Source organism: Euprymna scolopes, chromosome 38, assembly GCF_053919585.1.
Source record: "Euprymna scolopes isolate OS-2025 chromosome 38, ASM5391958v1, whole genome shotgun sequence".
NCBI lineage: Eukaryota > Metazoa > Mollusca > Cephalopoda > Sepiida > Sepiolidae > Euprymna > Euprymna scolopes.
In genome coordinates, this window is record NC_136519.1 from 31,101,087 (window position 1) to 31,123,189 (window position 22,103).

Genomic DNA, 22,103 nt, shown 5'->3' on the forward strand with positions numbered 1-22,103 from the left:
TCTTCCATTTTAGGTCTGGAAAAAAAGTCAGTTCCAGAAGCTTATCGAGGCAGGGTGCTTCTTTGAGATGAGAGCCATTCATACCAATTGTGGCCGAGTGGAGATCAGTGCGTTAGTGGTAAAAGATAGAAGCTTGGTTTTGGATGCATTGAAATTAACCAATCACCCTTTTCCTCTATTGTACCACGTGTTCAAGGTAGGAGGAGAGAAACTCACAGATCTTGGTCGTTGCTGGCCTATGAAGTATTACCGCAGATGGTAGTGTCATCTGCGTATATGTCGATGAATGAACTTAGAATATGATTTGGGAGATCATTGATGAAAGACACATGAAGCACAGCAGTGTCGATACTTTGAGCTTCGAACTTCTGTCTATCGATGACTATTTGTATAAACCTATCAGAGAAAGAACTTGATGGTTGAAGATATTTCCAGATATTCCATAGCTTGAATAAGCATGCGAAGTAGATCTTTATGCGAAACCCTGTCGAATGCCTTTGATATGTCGAGAGCTATTGTCCTTGAGAGGAATTTTCCGTCGATGGATTCACTGATCCTATATTAAATTCCATCCAGTACATCAGCGGAAGATTTCTCGGGACGGAAATCATATTGTTTGTCGTTGAGGAGGTTGTTTTCCTGAGGTGGTTGACAATTTCTCCATTTAGTATGGATTCAGGCAACTTACGCACAGGAGACTAATTGGTCTGTACTGGGATGCTGAGTACCAATCTCCATTATTTTTAAATACTGGGCAGACTAACGAGGTCTTTCAATGTGTTGGGAGGCATTTCTCCTTTAGGCATCTATCGAATAACTTCGCAAGAATAAGTGCTAGTTCCAGGTGTAGCTTTTTGGATAGTATGTCTGGAATATTGTCAGGACCGGTCGCTTTGTTAACATGAAGGTTTTTGATGAGCGTGGCAACATCACGAACAGATATGTCAATGTCGCTTGGATTATTTTCGAGTTTCTTTGATTTATGGGTACTTGTGCAGTTTGCGCACCGTTCCGAAATGATATTTCCGTTCTTAACGTGTTAGCCCTTTATGACCGGAATTATGATAAAAAAAAAAATGTTAATTTTAGATACCAGCATACTTAATGCAAGCAATGCACAGCTTCAATCTGGAGGTATTTGGCATCTACCCAGATACTAAAATAATACGTTCAAGGCGTGTTTGAATCAATTCCCACTTTATTTATGCCGTTATAGTTAGTTCAACCAGATAATAAAGAGTTAACTATTCTGTACTTACACCTGAATATTTAATAAACAAAAGATACCGTAAAAAGTGAATTTAACTGAGAAATATCTTAAGTATAGCACGGTCAATAAACTGCACAAGCACCGATTTATTTTAAGAATAGCATGGCTACTTGGTGTTGCACGGGGGAGAGGACCATGGGCAGCAAAACATAAGAGTTAAAAAGTGTATGTGACATTCTCTCTCTCTCTCTCTCTCTCTCTCTTTCTATTCCCCCTCCCCCCAAAACATAAATTCCCCGGGCGTACATATTTGATATAAAACATTTTTTTTTTTTAAATTAGAGATTGAAACCATTTTGTCATAAAATAAAAAATTATCACGAACGAAAATCCTATCAATTCTTAAAGCCTTAACTAATGTTCATTAAATTTCGTCGACAAATGGAGGAGAATTGCTGTTTTCTGGCTTAGAATTTCTACATATAACATCTATCGTTGGCTAACTTTTGATCTTGAAGTGTTATCTGTATATTAATATCGTAGTACAGTTAACGTACGTACGGACGTACGGATGTGACACGGATTCCAGATCGGGAGATCTTATTTAATAACATGGTGGAGAGAAGGTAATAACGAACATTAAATTAGTTTCTCCTCGAGTGGGTTTAGCCTTGATAAGTGTCTTTAATTTAATATTCGTAGTATGTTATCACCTTCTATCTTCCTTTTTAATAAATAGGATCTCCTGGTCATCGAATACGCAATAAAAAAAATATATATATATGTCGCTTTTGGGCCGTACGTGAAACTAAAATATACCTTTTTGGTCTTCAGGATAGGATCCAAGGGTAATATATGTTCTGTCTAAAGATGGTATAATGATATCGTGAGGTTTCCGTTCGCGCCGGGTGCCCATACAATGTAATATGTCACAGACTCCCATAAGGATGTTGGAGATAAGCTGTAATAACCAGATATATTCTGACACTACATTAACCAGATTGCTTAGATTTGACAGCTTTAGATAAATAATCTTAGAGCGTTAACAAAAGGGCTACAATAATATCGCGAGGTCTTTATTCGCGTCGAACGTCCACGGAATGTCCGGCAGCAATATATTACATATGAAAGATGCCGCTATGGAATTTCTACAGGTTCCTTTTTTTTTTTTTTTTTTTTTTTTTACATAGGCATCACCACATTATCAAGACCAAGAGGCCACTCAAGGATAAGGGTTAAAGAGCGTACAGTAGAAATTGGACAATATAGTAATCATTAGTAATGAAAATTTGGTAAATTTGATAATTGCTTGTTATTTCTTTAGCTTATTATGTTAAGTAGCTCTATTCCTTGTCTGAAGCGATTTCTATAAATAAAATTTTAAAAGATCACCCAATTGGGGATGTGAGAGGCCATTAATCAATAAAATTCAAACCTAGAAAACAGAAAGTAAACATTCCGTTTATTTTTGATAGCTTATTCTAGTTTTTCCTTTAATGCTCACATTCCATGAGCAGTGTTTTTGACAAAAGGGTAAGGATTGCTGCTTTCTGGGGCAACTGAGTGGGCGGTGTATAGATATTTTGAATCCTCTCAAAATATTCATAATGATTCGTCTCTCTCATTAACCTTTCTCCTCGAGTGGGTTTAGCCTTGATAAGTGTCTTTTTTCTTTCTTTTTTTTGTAAACTCTTTTTCACCCGAAACAATGCATGCTGGTACATTGACGTAAGGGGGTTACTATTTGGGATTATATTTGTCACTCGGAACGTAAGGGTTTACGATTTGGGATCATGTAAAAAATAGGGCACTGTAGGTAGTTGAGCAGCAAGGCGTCTGCGTGTCGCATTAAATAAGCACATTTTCACTCTGAGCCAATATATTTTTATTCGTGTTTTATTTTTATTGATGTTGCCTTTTTAATAAATTATTTAAATTATTCTTGAACTGTGAAAAATATGACTTGCACTATGAATAAGAAATAAAGTAACAAGATCGTTAAAGGCCCTCACATTATTGACCAAGCTCCAACCTCTGTCACATCGCCACAATGTTTAATCCCTTTGCCTGTTTTACAAGTACTAGAATGGAATGTACTCCGACATATTCGTAGTACTTGTGAGCACTCGACCTACATATTCACAACCAACCCGACAATCAGCAAAATCCCACCCTTCGTTGTGATCCCTATGTGCCGGAAAGTCTTATACTCTAATAGTTTCTTCCCTCAGACAGCTACAGTTTGGAATTCCCACTCTGTTTTCTGCTTCCTTTACTATACTGAGATGCGAAATTTTAAATATAATCTGAAAAGGCATTTCGCTGCTCAACTCCCCACCGCCCCCCCCCGTTCAACATGATTCCAAATAGTCTTCCCTTAGGTGAGATGAAAAAAAAAACTTTCAGTTCTTCTGTACAGGTGCCTTAGGATATCATTGTCATCGGAAGGGTTCCATAGGGGTAAAACGTGTTCAGAAACACAATTAGACTTCCTCTCTCTTATTGTTATAGGCCCGTGCTCAGACCTGTATGCCAGCTAGTACACGTATACCTGAACGGTAGTTGCGAGCAAAATGTTGTTTTCGACTAAGTACCAAGATGATTGGCAGATGACCGTTATTTACTTTTTACTTTAAAATTTAATATTCGAAATCGTCCTATATATATTTTTTCATTCTTTTATTTTTTTCAAAACCCACCGGATGACACCTGTGAGCTAAAATCGCAAACGTGAACTGCGATTACTAAAGCGTCAACAAGAGCGTGGGAAAACACATTCTTGATCCCTGAATTCATTTCCTTATCCTACGTTCAAATTGAGTCGTAAGTCCTAATTGGGCTCTTTCGTACTATTGCATTTACTAGCCATACTATACGTATGCAATATACTATATACCATTTCATTAATTAAAAATACTATACGTATGTACTGTACTATAGACTATTTCATTAATTGTAAATACTAGACGGATGTATTATACTATAGACGATTCCATTAATTAAAAGTACTATACGTATGTACTATACTATAGACTATTTCATTAATTAAAAATACTATACATATGTACTATATTGTATACCATTTTATTAATTAAAAATACTATATATATGTACTATACTATAAACTATTTCATTAATTAAAACTACTATATATATGTACTATACTATAGACTATTTCATTAATTAAAATACTATACATATGTACTATATTGTAAACCATTTCATTAGTTAAAAATACTATATATATGTACTGTACTATAGACTATTTCATTAAGTAAAAATACTATATATATGTACTACACTATAGACTATTTCATTAATTACAACTACTATATATATGTACTATACTATAGACTATTTCATTAATTAAAATACTATACATATGTACTATACTATAGACTATTTCATTAATTAAAATACTATACGTATGTACTATACTATAGACTATTTCATTAATTATAAATACTATACGTATGTACTATACTATAGACTATTTCATTAATTAGACAGACTATACATTAAGTGGACATTTGAAACAGCTATTGAAAATTTAGACACGGTATGCGTATATACTATAAACACACACACACACACACTATATATATATATATATATATATATATATATATGACCATATTTTTCTGTTTAGTTACATTATTGTTTCAGCTACACGACCGTTTTTTTTTGGCTGTATACACACACACACACACACACACACACACACACACACACACGAAGTACCTTCAATAAATTTTCAGACATTATTCGTATGGGCACTTTATTGATACTTTGGAAGTAATCTCCTCCGACTGCAGTGCACTCTTTGTACCGATCCAACAAATTCAGGAAGGCGCCATCGAAGTTCTCTTGCGTGATCGTCAATAACCCTCGTCACAGCCTCTTTTATTTCCTTCATTGTCTCAAAACGAAAGCCTCTAAGATTTTTCTCAAAGAGCAAAGTCTAGACTATAGGGAGGGTGAGGAACTCTCTTGATACTTATCTTGATCAAATAGTCTGCGGCAAGTATAGAGCTCTGGACTAATGCATTCGCGCAAATCTTCTGCATCTTCAGTTCCTCGCGAATAATTGTGTGTACAGTTCCCACACTAACATCAAACTGTGCACTTATTGTCTCTATAGATACACGACGGCCCTTATCCATGAAATTCTTTATTTGGCCAATTAACTCTAGTGTTCTGGCTTCTTTTATTTTTCCACATCTCTCATCATCACTCACACACTCCCTACCTTCCTTGAATCTCTTATGCCACTCAAAAACTGATGCTCTATTCACGCAGGATGGTTCAAAAGCAGTCTGAAGCATTCCATACGTTCCTGGATCTTTCTGCGTCCATTTTTTGCACCTTCTCAACAAATTAATCGGAATGTCTCCTATGATTATTCCTGCGAGCCATTGCTTCTGCATCTCCATCACAATTGTCGAGCTGATATCCCACAGCCTTCAAAATATTTCAAAAGCACTGAGCTGCAACTAAGAGTGATGTAAATTATAACATGGGTCACTTGCTACCAATATTTTGGTGCTTTCTAGTCATCCATGATTTCTACGAACAATGTTAAGCTCATCATCCTTCAGACTCCCTGCCTTCCTTGAATCTTTTATGCCACTCAAAAACTGATGCTTAATTCATACAAGATTTTCCAAAAGCAGTCTAAAACATTCCATACGTTTCTCTGGTATTTTTCTTAGTTTAAAACAGAATTTTATTGCATATCTTTCTTCTAAAGTGTCTTCACATCCAGATTGCATTTTTGAAATTCAACAGCTGTTACAATCAGGCTTTCGTAGGTTGTATTCAAATTCCTGCTGTAGCTGTTCATTCGAACCTGAAATTGTAAAAAAATGTAAATCGTCTGATAAAAATGTATATCAATAACATACTGAATTTTCAAGAGTCTACGACAATTTTAAATGTCTGCACAAAAACGTTTGGAAACAATAGATTACATTAATTAAACATGTTATAAATATATACTATACTACAGACACGCAATACATATATACTCTACTATAGACACACTATACTTACTATATAATAGAATACTACATTAACTGGAAGACACTATACATATGTACAATACTAAAAGCATGCTACAACTATATACTATACTATAGACATACTAAAACAATATACTATGCTATAGACATGCTAAAAATATATACTATACTATAGACATGCTAAAAATATATACTATACTATAGACATGCTAAAAATATATACTATACTATAGACATGCTAAAATATATATTATACTATAGACATGCTAAGAATATATACTATACTATAGACAAGTTCTAATTGAATCGTCCCCCTAAGTAATCCAAGTTACAAAATTCCCACTGTTTACTATGCTAAAATCACAATGACTAATGTATACCTATTAACCCTTATCCTCGAGTGGCCTCTGGGCCTTGATAAGTGGTGACACCCTCGTAAAAAAAAGACTATTACTTTAATTAAACACACTATACATGTATACTATACTATAGACATACTATACATATATACTATACCATAAAATAAATATTTTCACGCAGACACGCACATGCATACATCTATTGCTTTATGTCATTTTGTTTTATAACGTATGAATAGTTGAAAATATTTTCATTTTCCAAGCATACATATAGTCATTTTATATCACGATATTTGAATAATGAAAAATGTCCAGTGTGGAACGATAAAATTGTCGCCCTAGGAAAAACGACTTGATTTCAATTTCCGTTCGATGAAAACCGGTTTTCTGTGTTTGTTGCAGACCGTCTACTAGTTGGCCAGTTGCGTACAAATCTCAAGAGCAATTGAAGCCTTCTATCATGTCATGAAAATGACACAATGTTCAATGAACGAGATCGGAGATGCGCCACTGTACAACTCATGCTCTCTACCGATCCAAGTTATGATAACAGGACTATTGCCAGCACCCTCAAATGCAAATCCGGACGGTTCAACGCTTGAAGACACGGCTCAACGAAGTTTCCAGCCACGGTTATGGTCTTTGGTGTGGTTTCAAGTGAGAGCGACATCATGTCAGTTCACATCTTCGAAGTCGGCTTGAAAGTCAACACCAAAGTGCGCCTGGATGTGCTGAAGAGTGTGGTGATCCCCTGGTGCAATCAGGTGGCCGCTGGCAAACCTTGAGTGTGGCAGAAGAACTCGGCCCCGCCCTACAAGTTCAAAGAGACCCAGGCTTGGCTTCAGAAGGAGTGCTACGATTTTGTACCTTTCTCTTACTGACACTCCCTTCCCCTGAACTGAACCCACTAGACTACCTTGTTTGGTCATACGTCGAGAACTTCGCAAACATGGCCTCCCATAACACCGAAGTCAGTTTGATCGCCGCGATCTGCCGAGTATTCTCCGAGATCCCACCCGCATGCTCCCAGTTCCCGACCCGTATCGAGCGGTGGTTGAGGCTGAAGGCGACTACATTGTATATATTTCAGCTCTACTACATAATCAAGTTACTTGAATTGATTTTTTCGAAAAAATTCTAAAAATAAAACTATAGTATTGTTTTCTTTAGGACGACAATTTTATCGTTCCGCCTTTTTTTTTTTAACGAAAATATAACGTCATTTTGTTTTATAATGTTGAAACAATGAAAAAGATATTTTTATTTTCCAAATATACACATAACGACCATTTTTTTTTACGACGTTTGAATAATGAAAAGTATTTTTTAAATATACATATGACGCCATTTTGTTCAACGATTTTGAAATGAAAATATTTTCTTTCAAATTTACATATTTTTTTATGACATTTAAATAGTTTTTTTTTTCAACAATGTGGTTTAATCGACAGATCTATTTTTTTTACAAAGGAATCGCCACTTATCAAGGCACAGAGGCCACTCGAGGATAAGGGTTAAAGACTGTATACTAGTCAAAGCGACAATACCATAGTAATCTTTTAGAAGTGTAAATTTGGTAAATTGAATTACTTAATGGTAACGATTCATCAGGAACATATTTACGTTGGTCGTCAAGACCATATTGTAGTTAGTTAAAAAGCAGGCAAACGGAAGAGAGTTTCACAGTTGTGCAGTTCTAAGAAAGAAACTTTGTTCATGGAATCTACGTTTAGGCACAGATAAAGAGTGGGGTGAATTATGGATAGTGTTTTCAGATAGACGAGTGTTTCTCGTGAATGTTTGGCGAGGGGGAACATAGATTTCTTTTAATTGCATATTTGGCAACTATCGATTATTTCGAGCTCAGTTTTATTTGGCAATTCGTTGTGAAGAAATCGACGACCGAGGAACATTTACAAATTTCAAATGATACGATCAATTTACTGAGAGAAACATTTGATGAACGAATGATTTCACAAAATGGACCTGTCAACTGGCTACCTCGTTCGTACAATTTAACCTTATTAGGTTATTTTCTCTGATAATATGTAACATCCAATGTCTATGCTGATAAACCAGGCACAATAGACCACCGTGAAAACAATATTCGACCTGTTATTGCCGAAATACAGCCTAATTTAACACGTCGAGTTTGTGAAAATTGAACCTCTCTAGATTATGTTAAGATTTAGGACAAATTTCTAGATTAACACCCTTGACCCCCCCCCATCATAAAATCACAAATAAGTTTCTATGATTTAGGTTACTGAGTGTTAACGCTTGATTGAAAGAAGCAAAGGAAGAAAAGAAACAATAATTAAAAAAACAAAAAACATTAGAATAGGGGATCAATTTCTGTTTTTTTTTTTCTTCTTAGAGGAGACGAATTTTAAATTCACGACTCTATTTTCTTTAATTGAAGACTTGGCAACTATCGGTTATTTTGAGTTTAGGTTGATTTGGCAATTCATCATGAAGAGACTGACACTCGAGCAGCGTTTGAGAATTGTGCAAATTTATTCTATTTACATTTGATGAACGGATAATTTCACCAAATGGACCTTCCAACTGGCCACCCTGATCGTGCGATTTAGCGCCATTAGATTATTTTCGTTTGGTGGGATATGTGCAGTCCCATATCTACGCTGATAAGCGAAACACAAGAAACAATAATTAAAAAAGACAAAAAACTTTAGAATAGGGGATCAATTTCTGGGGGGGGGGGAATTCTTAAAGGAGACGAATTTTAAATTCACGACTCTATTTTTTTTTTAAATTGAAGATTTGGCAACTATTGGTTATTTTGAGTTCAGCCTGGTTTGGCAATTCATCATGAAGAGATTGACACTCGAGCAACGTATGAAAATTATGCAAATTTATTTTATTTACATTTACTCAACGAATAATTTCACCAAATGGACCCGCTAACTGGCCACCTCGTTCGTGCGATTTAACCCCATCTGGGGGGGGGGATATGCAAAGTCCTATATCTACGCTGATAAACCAAACACAATAGACCACTTGGAGGACAACATTCTACGAGTTATTTTCGAAATACAACCAAATTTAATGCATAGATTTTGTGAAAATTGAACCACTAGATTACGCCATATACGTACGAGCCGTAGAGTCCGCATACACAAAATTCTATTTGAATTATAAATACCAAAAATTAATCTTTGGAATAAAAAAAAAAAACAGATTTGTATCATAAAAATATTTCTCTGTGATTTATTTTAATTTAAAGTTCGCTGCAAAGGCTCTTTCCTAGAATTGCCCATCTGTGGAACGCAATGCCGCAAGGTTGCTTCCCAGCTGACTATAACATGGTTGTTTTCAAGTCCAACACAAACAAGTTCTTCTCGAGTTGTCCTCTTAAATAATCTATTTTTTTGCGTAATGTTCACCATTATTTCACATGACACTCGTTAACCTTTATCTTCGAGTGGCCTCTTCACTTTGACAAAGGGTGACTCCCTAATAAAAATAAAAATTAAGGATACGTAAGAAATATGAAATAATGCCCCCCCTCCTCGAACTACCAAATTGTAGTTTTAAATTATCGCTTCCTGGACAACAACAAGCGCTACAATCTATATATCTATACAAGTGAGAACGTGTGTGGGGGGCATTTCTCCAGCTATATACTCAACGAATTTTTTATCTACAGACTTGAAAATTGGCATATAGGATATTCAGACACGCGGAAAACTTTTTAAACAAAGGGCTGCTAAGGGATTAAAATTGAAAATTGATAATTGTTGGTCATAGGATTTTGATCTGTTTGTCAATTCAGTATTAATGCTGGAGTCCCTCAGGGGTCCATCCTGGATCCAACTATCTTCTTGATCTACATCAATGATCTTCCAAACCACATCCTTAGATCATTCGTAGACATTTATGCTGACGACACTACCATCTATGGTAACACTTCAAAGACCGTAAACGACCAAGTTCTCTCTGATTCTCTCTCCTCTGATCTTGAGCACCTGGTACAATGGGGAAAAAGTTGCTGGTTATTTTTAATGCATCTAAAACCAAGCTTCTATCATGACATCATCAACGCTCTGCTGCCCAGCTGCCATCAATCGAAATGAATCGCTCTCGTCTTGGGGAGGCTTCATGTTTTGACAAGCTTCTGGGCTTCACCTTTACTCCCGATCTAAAATGGAACACGTATATCAAATCCATTGCCAACGTCGCTGGGATCCTTCTACCGCTTCAGTAGATATCTCACTCTTGATGCAATTCTATATAAAAGCCAGGTTCGGCCAACGATGGAGTACTGTTGCCACATCTGGGCAGGAGCTGCTAGAAGCAGCTCATCCTGTTTTGACAGAGGTCAAAATAGACTTCGTAGCAACCTCTTTCCCACAGAAGAGACGTAGCGAGCCTGTATCTGCTTTATCGTTATTTTCATGGCAGGTGCTCATTTGAACTTCAATCTATGGTCCCCTCCTCGCCACACTTTCACAAAAAACACTCGTGTAGCCAGAATCACTATCAACAATTTCCCACACTCTTTATCTGTGCCTACACCTAAACGTAGATTCCATGAACAGGGTTTCTTTTTTAGAACTGCTCGCCTGTGGAACTCTATTCCGTTTGCCTGCTTTCCAGCTGACTACAATCTGATTGTCTTCAAGTCCAACGTAAACAAGTTCTTATTGAACCGCCCCCCCTAAGTAATCCAAGTTATAAAATTCCCACTAATGTTTACTACGCTAAAATCACAATGACTAATGTATACCCATTAACCCTTATCCTTGAGTGGCCCCTGGGTCTTGATAATTGGTGACCCCCATGTAAAAAAACCCAAAGAAAAACTGTTTCATGAGGTTTGAAAACACTTTTTAAAGATCATATCAAGCGGGTCTAATGGTTATTTTACTCACTGTCTTAAGCTTTCGGTTTCGATCTCAGCTCGAGTAATTTATTTTTACTTACAAGAAGTGGAGTGTTTAAAAAAAAAAAAACCATAATACTCGCATGAACATCATGTCTCAATTTCTTTCTGATTTTTTACTTAATTTTTTTTTTTTTCGAGATTTTATCGGTATGTTTCATACCGGGCAACTGCGGGTAAATTTAGTAAGTAAATAAACAGTACCATTGGTTTTCTTTTCTTTTCTTTCTTTCTTTTGTGTGTGTTTGTTTTTATTGTAATGACACCGTGCTCGTTGTTATTTCAGTCACATGACAATCAAATAGAGCAGAAAGCTGATCAGTTCGAATGTCCTATGCCGACCACTCCCCTCCTCCGTCAACTGCCCTGTGACGAAGAGACCTGTGAACGACACCAACAAAAGAAGAGGGGAAAAAATAACAAAGATGTCCACCAATTACGTCACATCCGCCCCCAATCCGGGTGAGATACGTACAAATTTAGTGACACGTGAATCTCAGTAGATGTCGCCTCACATCTTTGAAGCATGACCGCCCTTTCAGTTGCTGTGATCAACTCTTTTTCTTTGTGTGTGTGTGTGTGTGTGTGTGTGTGTGTGTGTGTGTGTGTGTGTGTGTGTGTGTGTGTGTGTGTGTGTGTGTGTGTTTAAGGTGGGACGGCTTTTTTCAGATTTGGGCGTTCATTAAGAACTTAGTAACCTTAAAAGTAAAAGGGGCTTGACCACTTCAGTTTATAATCTTTCTTCAGAATCACACCGCCATGATTTTTTCTCCTTTATAAGTTTTCCATGGTTCCTATTTACAATGCCTCCCCCACGGGACAGAGTTAGACGCCAGGGTCGTTTTTTAACGTGGAGAAAAGGAACAAAAATGGTTGTTCACGATTTTATTTAAATAGGACCCGTATTAATTTTTCTGATTTAAAGAAACTTTAGAATGATGTTCCATACATTTTTGCAACTATTGAATATTTTTGTGACGTTGTACATTTTTTTTTTTTTAATATTTTACAACTTTTGAATTGATTTTTATTTTTTTCATAAATCAAACAGAAATTATGATTTTTGCAATATTTGAATATTTTTTTGTTCTTGCAATTTTTAATATTTATCTATGCATTTTTATGATTCTTGAATAATTTTGGGATTTTCTAAATGAATTTTAAATATGTTTTAAAGTTTTATTGATTTTTTTTCACGCTTAAAGATTTTTATGACCTTAAAAAAAGCAATCCGTAAAAATATAATTTATATAAACCGCGTAAGAATTAGATTCTTCATGTAACCCGGTTAGTTTTAAGATATCGAAGCAACTAGTAAGAATTATGGCACTTCTACAGCGTTTAACCGAACTTTTATTTTTAAAAAATTCCAACTCCAAACTCCCCCCCCCCACAAATAGAACTCTAAACTAACCATGAACTAATTTTTAGGTTTTGTTCTGAAAAAGTCGGTTTAGTTTAATTCAAGTTTTGTACAAGCACCGATTTTTCTAAACGTTCTCAAAAACTTTACAAATTGTTTCAACAAAAATTATCGGTTTCCGCCATTTTTTTTTTTTTTTGCGATTTTCTTTTCCTTTTTTTAATTTTGGAAATGGCCCCAGACAAGGCATGAAGCTACTTAATGTAAGGAGCAAAAAATAAAAAAATAAAATAAAAAGATAGTACTTCAAAGTAAAAACTAGCCAACGATAAGTGCTGGATGGATAGATTCCGATAAAACAAAACCCAGCAATTCTTCCCGTTTTAGCTCATGGAATATGAGGACTAAAGGACAAAATCAGGGAAGTGAAAGTTACGATGTTGCTAAAAGTAAACCTAAGTTTCACTTCCCAAGTTCTTTTGCTTACGATATCTTAAAAAAAAACTACTTTGCAATATATAAACAAAAACGGTCAGGCTTTTTTTTTCTGTTTAACGCTGTAATGGGGCATAATTCTTCACTAATAGGTTTTAAAAGACCCCCCCCCCAAAAAAAAAAAATGAAAAGTCCAGTTGGATTTAGGATTAAAATTATAAATATTAATTTTATCAATACGAAAAGAATAATAAAATAAAATTTAATAAACTATTATATATTAAATAAAATAAAATAATTAAAAAAAATTAGGCGGTGAGTGTTTTGACTGTTTTACTTTTGGAATTAATTTTGCAGTAAGCTGAGTGAATGATCCCAAGTTAACTTTCTCCACTGATAAAACTATAAATATTTACAGTATAAAACTTAAAACTATATAAATATTTTTCATTTGCTATTCTATAGTTTTAAGTTTTATACTATAAATATTTACAGTATAAAACTATAAATATTTACAGTATAAAACTTAAAACTATAGAATAGCAAATGAAAAAGATCTTCGATATTAATTCTTCAGCATTAACTATACGTTCGAAAATTAACATACATAACAATATTGAAGGTTGCACTCCTAAGTACCCAAGATTTATGCTAAACGATCACAAAGAGGATTTAATAACAACCATAGCATTAGGCTAATCTCCCTAAGTATGCATGAAATAGGAATATTTAGTAAGAAAAATTCTAGATAGGATGCTGCCAAAAATCAAAAGTAATTCATAAATTATGATCATCTTCTGAGGAAGTTCTGGGCCGGTTGGTAACATTACCCCAAGGGAGGAATAGTAAAGTGATAATGTTCGACATGCGTATTACGCATCAATTCCGCCCAAATTGCTGGATAGTGCTTTGGATAGTGCTTTGGTACAAGCAGAAAATTAAACTAAATTAAAAATTGGCATGGTGAAATTAGCTACAACTCTAATTAAATACAAGAATAAATTTAGGACCAGAAAAAAAAAAAAGGAAAAAACTTTTATATTACGATGGGTACCCACGACTAGGCTGAGATAACTGATCTTGTACATGTTTATATTCTTAAGGAAACCAATAATAAGTACAGGGGAGTCTTTCTAGGGATGACACGATATTCTTTATAAATGTTGGGGATAGAAATTTAGAAAGGACCAAACATCTGTTTCATAAATTCTTTAAATATATTGACCTAAAAATAACTATTGATATTAACAATAAAGTAGTAAACTTTTGGATTTTACTCCAACTTAACAGAACTTATGAACAATACCATAAACCTAATCACGCGTCATACTATATCGACTCTATATCTAATCACCCATATATATTTTAAAAAATATATAAAAGCCATTTTCACAGCATCTGAAAAAGAATACCTAGGCTATTTAAAAAGAACAACTATTTAATAGTAAGAAAAATACTGTAACGAAGCATTAGCGAAATCAGGTTTTAATAGCGAAATTAAATATATTAAGCACTAACATAATAAACTAGGAGAAGCAGGGATTAAAAAAATGAGCACCATCCAATGTTATATCTTAAATATGACTATAGACAATTCTAGACATAAAAAATTCTAAAAACGTTAGAACAGGCAGTGATAACTCAGTCCCAATAGGAGTACGTACTCCAAACAAAAATAACGGAAACAAAAATAAGAAAAAATACAAACGCAGAGAGTGTATATGGTTTAATCCGCCTTACAGCGCACACATAAAAAAACAACCTGCCAAAGGAATTCTACAAGATTCTTGATAAGAACTTCCCTAAAGATAGTAAGTTAAATAAGCTCATAAACAAAAATACAGTAGAATTATAATTCTCAACATCTCTTAACGTAGCGAAAACTGTAAGTTCCAATAACGGTAAAATAGATTGAGAGATAAATAGACGAAGCTCTTCATAACTGTAGAAACAAAAATGAATGTCCTTTTGGTGGGAAATGTCTTATTTCTGAAATTGTATATAAATGTAAAGTCATTGTAAAGTCATATATGTAAATATAATAAAGATATGGCTTCCTATATTCAAGCACTTGGTAGAAATTCATGAGATATTATTAAACAAACATCATATAAATTATTGTTTTTGCTTTACATATATATATATATATATATATATATATATATATATATATATATATATATAATAGGACATCAAGAGAATGAAATGAAGACACAAAACTATATATAGGTAGATATAGAATGGATCATTTATTGAATAATGGAATCCAGGCAAAAGTTTGGGGATAGAAGAGACTCTTTATGCCAGGGCATTTCGAAGCCTAACGCTTCTCATCAGAAGAGTGGAGAAGCGGCGTCTAGCGTAAGGTTCGTTACGGATGAAAAAGATTAAGAGGAATTATAGAGTGTTGGGGGGAGCTTTAATGAATTCTAAATAAATAAGGAGAAGCTTATTATATATAGTATGATATATAAGAATATAAATTGTCTTTAACATAGTATTGAGATTAAGGGGTAAATATGTTATGGTTGAATAGGGGGTGTATTGCTGCTGTGTGGTGATTTATTTTAACGGTTTATGGGGTGTCTATTTTCTATGGAGCGGGTAATTTTCGATTAATTTGGTGGGGGGTATGTAAGGTTGTAGAACTGGAAGGTAATATACTGCAATATATTTATAAGTTTCTACTGTTAGGATATATGGAGTATGATCATAAGGGGGCGGTTGGAGATTAGGGTGGCAATGACTATGAGTGCGTATAACGATATAAAAGGTTAAGTATACATATTGATGTTAAAATGGGGGAGTAAGGGAACCATAGCTACTTATGATCTACCTATATATAGTTTTTTGTCTTCATTTCATTCTCTTGTTGTCCTATTGTATAAGCTCCAATAATTATTGCTGAGCTTGGCATTATCCGGATAAGTCTCCTTTTGTGGAATTGATCTTTCTCTTTTCTCTTTTACTTAAAGCTATATATATATATATATATATAGTGTAAAATTCTGTTGAAAATTCAAAGACTCACGTTTCCTTTTTTATAACCTTCGTTTATTTCCTGGATTTTTTCTGTTTCATTAATGAGTTGCAATTTTACGATTTATGTGTCCATAAAAATATCCTGTCCCAACCAACATCTTCAGATGTTTATCCATTAGATTTTTACAACAGAAGGTATATTTTAACATGCTGGACATCGTATTCGGGTAAAAAGATTTCCAAAGCCATGCCTCCTCACTTCCTCCATCTTTTGGTGTTATATATATATATATATATATATATATATATATATATATATATATATATATATATATGCACGCGTATGTATGCGTGTGTGTTTATCTATATGTACGTATGTGTATGGGTATATATGTGCGTTTGGATAGGCGGGTGCATAAGTATGAATATATTTGAGTTAATCAATGCAAATATATCTAAAATCAGAGTGAACTAACTATTAAAATTTAAAATTGAATTACTTTTGACTGCGCCGAGTAACTGGTTATGTAGATACAAAATTCCTACTGGAGTATCTGTAAATTTAATGAAAGTATAATAATTTATTTGATATACAATTATACTTTTAAACACACACACACACACACACACACACACACACACACGCAAACCTTATGAATATTAGTAAATTTCCAAACAATCTAAATGTGTAGGACAAAAAAGTAAAGAATTAGTTTCGTATTTTCAAAATGTAAACCCTTTTAAGATATAATCCTGGTGGACAAATGACAGAAAATAAATATTAGATAAAGTAGCAATAATAATAATAATAATAATAATAATAATAATAATAATAATAATAATAATAAAAATAATAATAATAATAATAATAATAATAATAATAAGTAATTCCTTTGTAAGATAAAAAAAATCAAAACTCTTTTAATTAATACGTGGCATAAAACTTCAAAGATAGGTCTCACACTGTCTATTGAGTCCCAGTCTCTGTCTCATCGCCGCATTGTTGCATCCCCGTGTTTGTTTTACAAGTAGTTTAATTGAATGCACTCAAATTGATTTGTTACATCGATGTACCCGACTGACCTGTCAGTCAGCAAAATTCCACCTTCCACTGTAGAGGTATCCAATTCCGAAAGGCTTTATACTCTAATAGCTTCTGATCTCAAACCGATTGCTTTTAGAAATTACTCCCTGTTCCTCGTTTTTCCGATTGTACCAAGATGCAGAAATTTAAATGTAATGAGAACAAACATCTCGTCCTTCCCGAAATAAAATTTCCCTATAAAAAAGCTTTTTCTTCAATTCAACCTGACTGTGGTGAATTAACACTGATGAAGCTTTTTTTTAATATAAATGTTTCTGATATGTTTTATGCTAGTCTAGCGGCACTGATGAGTTGTGATACAACGAAACAGGACTGTATGTCGATGACTACAAATATATTTTAAAAAAAGCCCCCCTCTTTGAGTAAACAATCTCACCCGCTACTTAATTTGCTGAAAATGCGAAGCTCGTTGTTTGTTTGTTTACGAACAGACGATTTCAGCAAAGGTAGTGGCGGATGTCTATTTAAATAGACATTCCGAGTTATTAACGGGCGTCAATTCCATGGTCGAGTGGGAGAACCGCTGACTGTCAACACGACGGTTCTAGGTTCAATCCTTGGCTTGGGAGAGATACTAGTCTAGCGGCGCTGATGAGTTGTGATACAACGAAACAGGACTGTATATCGATGGCTACAAATATATTTTATATATATTCTTTATTTTTAGTCGCGTGCAAGCGACTCTATAAGTCACTCCGTCGGTCGGTCAATCGATCGGTCTGTCGGTCGGTCTGTCCGTAACACTTTTGCGCTTGGCCTTTTTGGTTAAGATCAAAGATCTGTTGTTAATAGCTTTTTAAGCTTTTCTTGGCCTTTTGGCCAAGATCAAAGTATCTGTTCCGGCAGACACTGCAAGCAAAGACCATATGTGGGGGCGACCCCCACATATAAGATCTTGGTCAATGTAGGGCAGGGGTAACCCTTCATACCAATTGTCACTATCCTGCTCCCCTACTGCCCGGGGAGTTGGCCCCCATTTCCCCTTCACTCCTCACATTAAAAATCGGCCTTGTGCCTAATTTGCTCGGTGGGGGAGCAAATAAATACCATCTGTTCCGGCAGATGCTGCAAGCTATGACTAGCAAAGACCAGATGTGGGGGCAACCCCACATGCCTGACCTTTAACCAGCTCCCATTTCCCACCTCTCGGGAGCTGGTCCCCTTTTTCCCTTCCCCCTTCCTTCACACCTCACATTAAAAATCGGCCTTGTGCCTAATTTGCTCGGTGGGGGAGCAAATAAATACCATCTGTTCCGGCAGATACTGCAAGCAAAGACCATATGTGGGGGCGACCCCACATATAAGACCTTGGTCAATGATGGGGCAACCCTTCATACCAATTGTCACTATCCAGCTCCCCTACTCCCCGGGGAGTTGGTCCCCATTTCCCCTTCACTCCTCACATTAAAAATCGGCCTTGTGCCTAATTTGCTCGGTGGGGAGCAAATAAATACCATCTGTTCCGGCAGGTACTGCAAGCAAAGACCATATGTGGGGGCAACCTCACATATAAGACCTTGATAAATGTAGGGGAACCCCTTCATACCAGTTGTCACTATCCAGCTCTCCTACTCCCCGGGGAGTTGGTCCCCATTTCCCCTTCACTCCTCGTATTAAAAATCGGCCTTGTGCCTAATTTGCTCGGTGGGGGAGCAAATAAATACCCTTTTCTTGGCCTTTTGGCCAAGATCAACGTGTAGTTTCTGTTCTTACTACATGCTGTACTTATTGTGATATAAAGTGGGGATCACTTTTCTCTATTAATTTGATGTAAAATGGTCACCCACTTTACAACCAGTCAGTCTCAAAGCCATTCAAGATCATTCAAGTTGTTTTTGAAAGATTCCAGTTATTTTTTAAGCATTCAAGTCATTCTTAAGTTCATTAAAGTCATTTACTTTTTATTTATTTAATCATTTCAGCCCATTTTTTGGTCATTTTAGTTTATCTTTAAGAATTTCATGTCAATCCTACATTCACACATTCATTCATTACACCAGAGCATGCGACTAATGGCTATCGGCCTTGTTTAATATCTACAGACACTAGCGTTTTGTCCTTTCGGGAATCATCAGCGCAGGGTGTCACGATAACCGCCGGTTGGGAGATTCGAACCTAGCTACAAAGCAAGCTCTGTATTATTTTTTTAACAATTTATATATGCACATTTCTGACAAGAACGTGTTTCGCAACGTGTTTCATAACCTGTTCATGACACTGTTCTCTGTCTCAGTCTCTCTCTCTCTCTCTCTCTCTCTCTCTCTCTCTCTCTGTATATATATATATATATATATATATATATATATATAAACCTTTTTGCAGTCAGTAAGTGTATATTCACTCTAGCCAATAAATTGGAACTAATGTTATCTTTGCATTTCGTCAAGACGTAAACGATCGCTCACGTAAAGAGGTCATTAATTAATGCCCCCTTCCTTCCCCACCTTTCTCTCTCTGTATTTATGTAAATGCATGTATATATATATATATATATATATATATATATATATATATATATATATATATATATATATACTTTTAATATACATATATATATGTAAACACACACACACATAGACACACACACATACATATATATATATATATATATATATATATATATATATATATATATATATATATATATATATATATATATATATCAGTCAGGATGTCTCCTTCTGGGTTTGCCCGAGTACATTAGTCGGGTGTCACGCTATCCTATTGAAAATACCGACCTCCTAACCTGCAATGAAAACCCCTGTCACCTCTGCCGCTACGAGCGATCAATATTACCTATTACCAACCGACCTCTGACATTGAATCTCGGGCATAGCAACCCAAAAAAAATATTTAGTTACAAACGCTTATTGTTGGGGGTGGGAGTGGGGGTTCAATTCGATGCCCAAAATGGTTTCGGTTGAGGGGGGGTATAACATCTATTTGAAATTGGTCTTGAAAGTAGGCTGCAGTTCTGGCAAGAGCGACAACTTCGTGCATCTGTGTCAAAGATAAAGATGAGGGAAAGCGGATGATGTACGACCTGCATTAATGTTTTTTTCTATTTACAGAATATAAAGAGATTTTCTTAACTGAGTATCAAATCAATATCATTAGTGCAATTTCTTAAGGTCAATATTCCAAATTCAATATTCAAACACTTATTACTTTTAACGAAATGAATTATTTAATGTTCACGCATATGTTCCATTTTCACCCCAAACAAGGCACAGTGCCACTTTGATGTAGGGGCTACTATCGAGGACATAAGTTGCAGAGATACTATGTAGGGAGTTGAGCAGCAAGATGTTTGTTCACATTATACTTGAACTTTTGCATGTCAGTACAGTCGGGGAGGCAAGATCCCGGAAGGGAGTTCCAGAGTCTAGCAGTTCTAGTGAAGAATCTATTAGTGTAGAAAACTTTATTACACCTAGGGATCTATATTGTGCAGGGATGGGATCTTGTCGGGTTTGTCGGGAGTATTTACATCGAAGGAGTACAAGCGCCTGTAGTTCGTCGGAGCATTCACCATTAAAATACTTGTAGAACAGGCAGAAGGATGCAACATTTCGTCGATGCGACAGAGGTTGGAGCTTAGACGACAGTTCAGGACCTATCAGGTTGGCGACTCTCTTTTGAAACCTGTCAAAGAGTGAGAGACTATTAGCAGATGCACCAGCATCTATATATATAAGACCAGCATTCGCCCATGTATGGAGTATTGTCACATTTGGGCTGGTGCATCTGCTAATAGTCTCTCACTCTTTGACAGGTTTCAAAAGAGAGTCGCCAACCTGATAGGTCCTGAACTGTCGTCTAAGCTCCAACCTCTGTCCCATCGACGAAATGTTGCATCCGTCTGCCTGTTCTACAAGTATTTACTACAATATACTTTCAGGCGTAAGTAGCTTTCTTGCACGGTAGAGAGAGTCTAAATTCCTCGCAGCAGAGTGGTAATTCTCTCAACTCATATTCCCTGTGAATCGTTAGGTCGAGAAGTTTAAAAGAAGTACATTCGGGTAATGTTTAAAAGAAGTACTTAAAAGAAGTTAAAAGAAGTTAAAGAAGTTAAAAGAAGTTAAGTTAAAGAAGTTAAAAGAAGTTAAAGAAGTTAAAAGAAGTTAAAAGAAGTAAAAGAAGTTAAAGAAGTTAAGTTAAAAGAAGTTAAAAGAAGTACTTTAAAAGTTTAAAAGAAGTACTTTCGGGTAATTGCTATTGGTGGTTGAGAAGGTTTCTTGTAATTATTAAAGGAGACGAGCATTGAATGTGACCATTGTTTGGTGTCTGTCATGACACGTCATAGAAAATAGTCGGTGTTAGTTAAGTTAGTACCCCCGCCCAATTACGTTTCACGATTTTCTTTTCAATACTGTCCTTAAATGCTATAAATTTTTTTTTCAAATATGAGGGGCGTTCCAAAATTAATACTTCCTATTTTTTTGGCTCCACCCGAATGGATCAAAGCGGATGGCAAAGTGCATGTTGATAATGACTGAAATTATGCGCTTATTACCTGAAAGTTTTCATCTCTCTGTTACAGATATTTACGGTGTGAGATGATTAACGTGCGTCAAAAGCAGAGATGCGTCACTGAATTCCTGGCAAAAGTGTATTGAGAATGATGGTGACCATGTAGAAAAAACAAATTCTGATATACAAAAGGTCGCTCGTTTTAATGGTACCACTTCTGTCTTCATAGCTCTATAACATTGTTTTTTT

The 22,103-nt window shown here is 35.3% G+C and overlaps 1 pseudogene; it reads left to right on the top strand.

The window, feature by feature from the left end:
- The first annotated feature begins 19,043 nt into the window (after nucleotides 1-19,043).
- Nucleotides 19,044-19,169, top strand: LOC145263412 (U2 spliceosomal RNA; annotated as a pseudogene).
- Nucleotides 19,170-22,103: the final 2,934 nt, after the last annotated feature.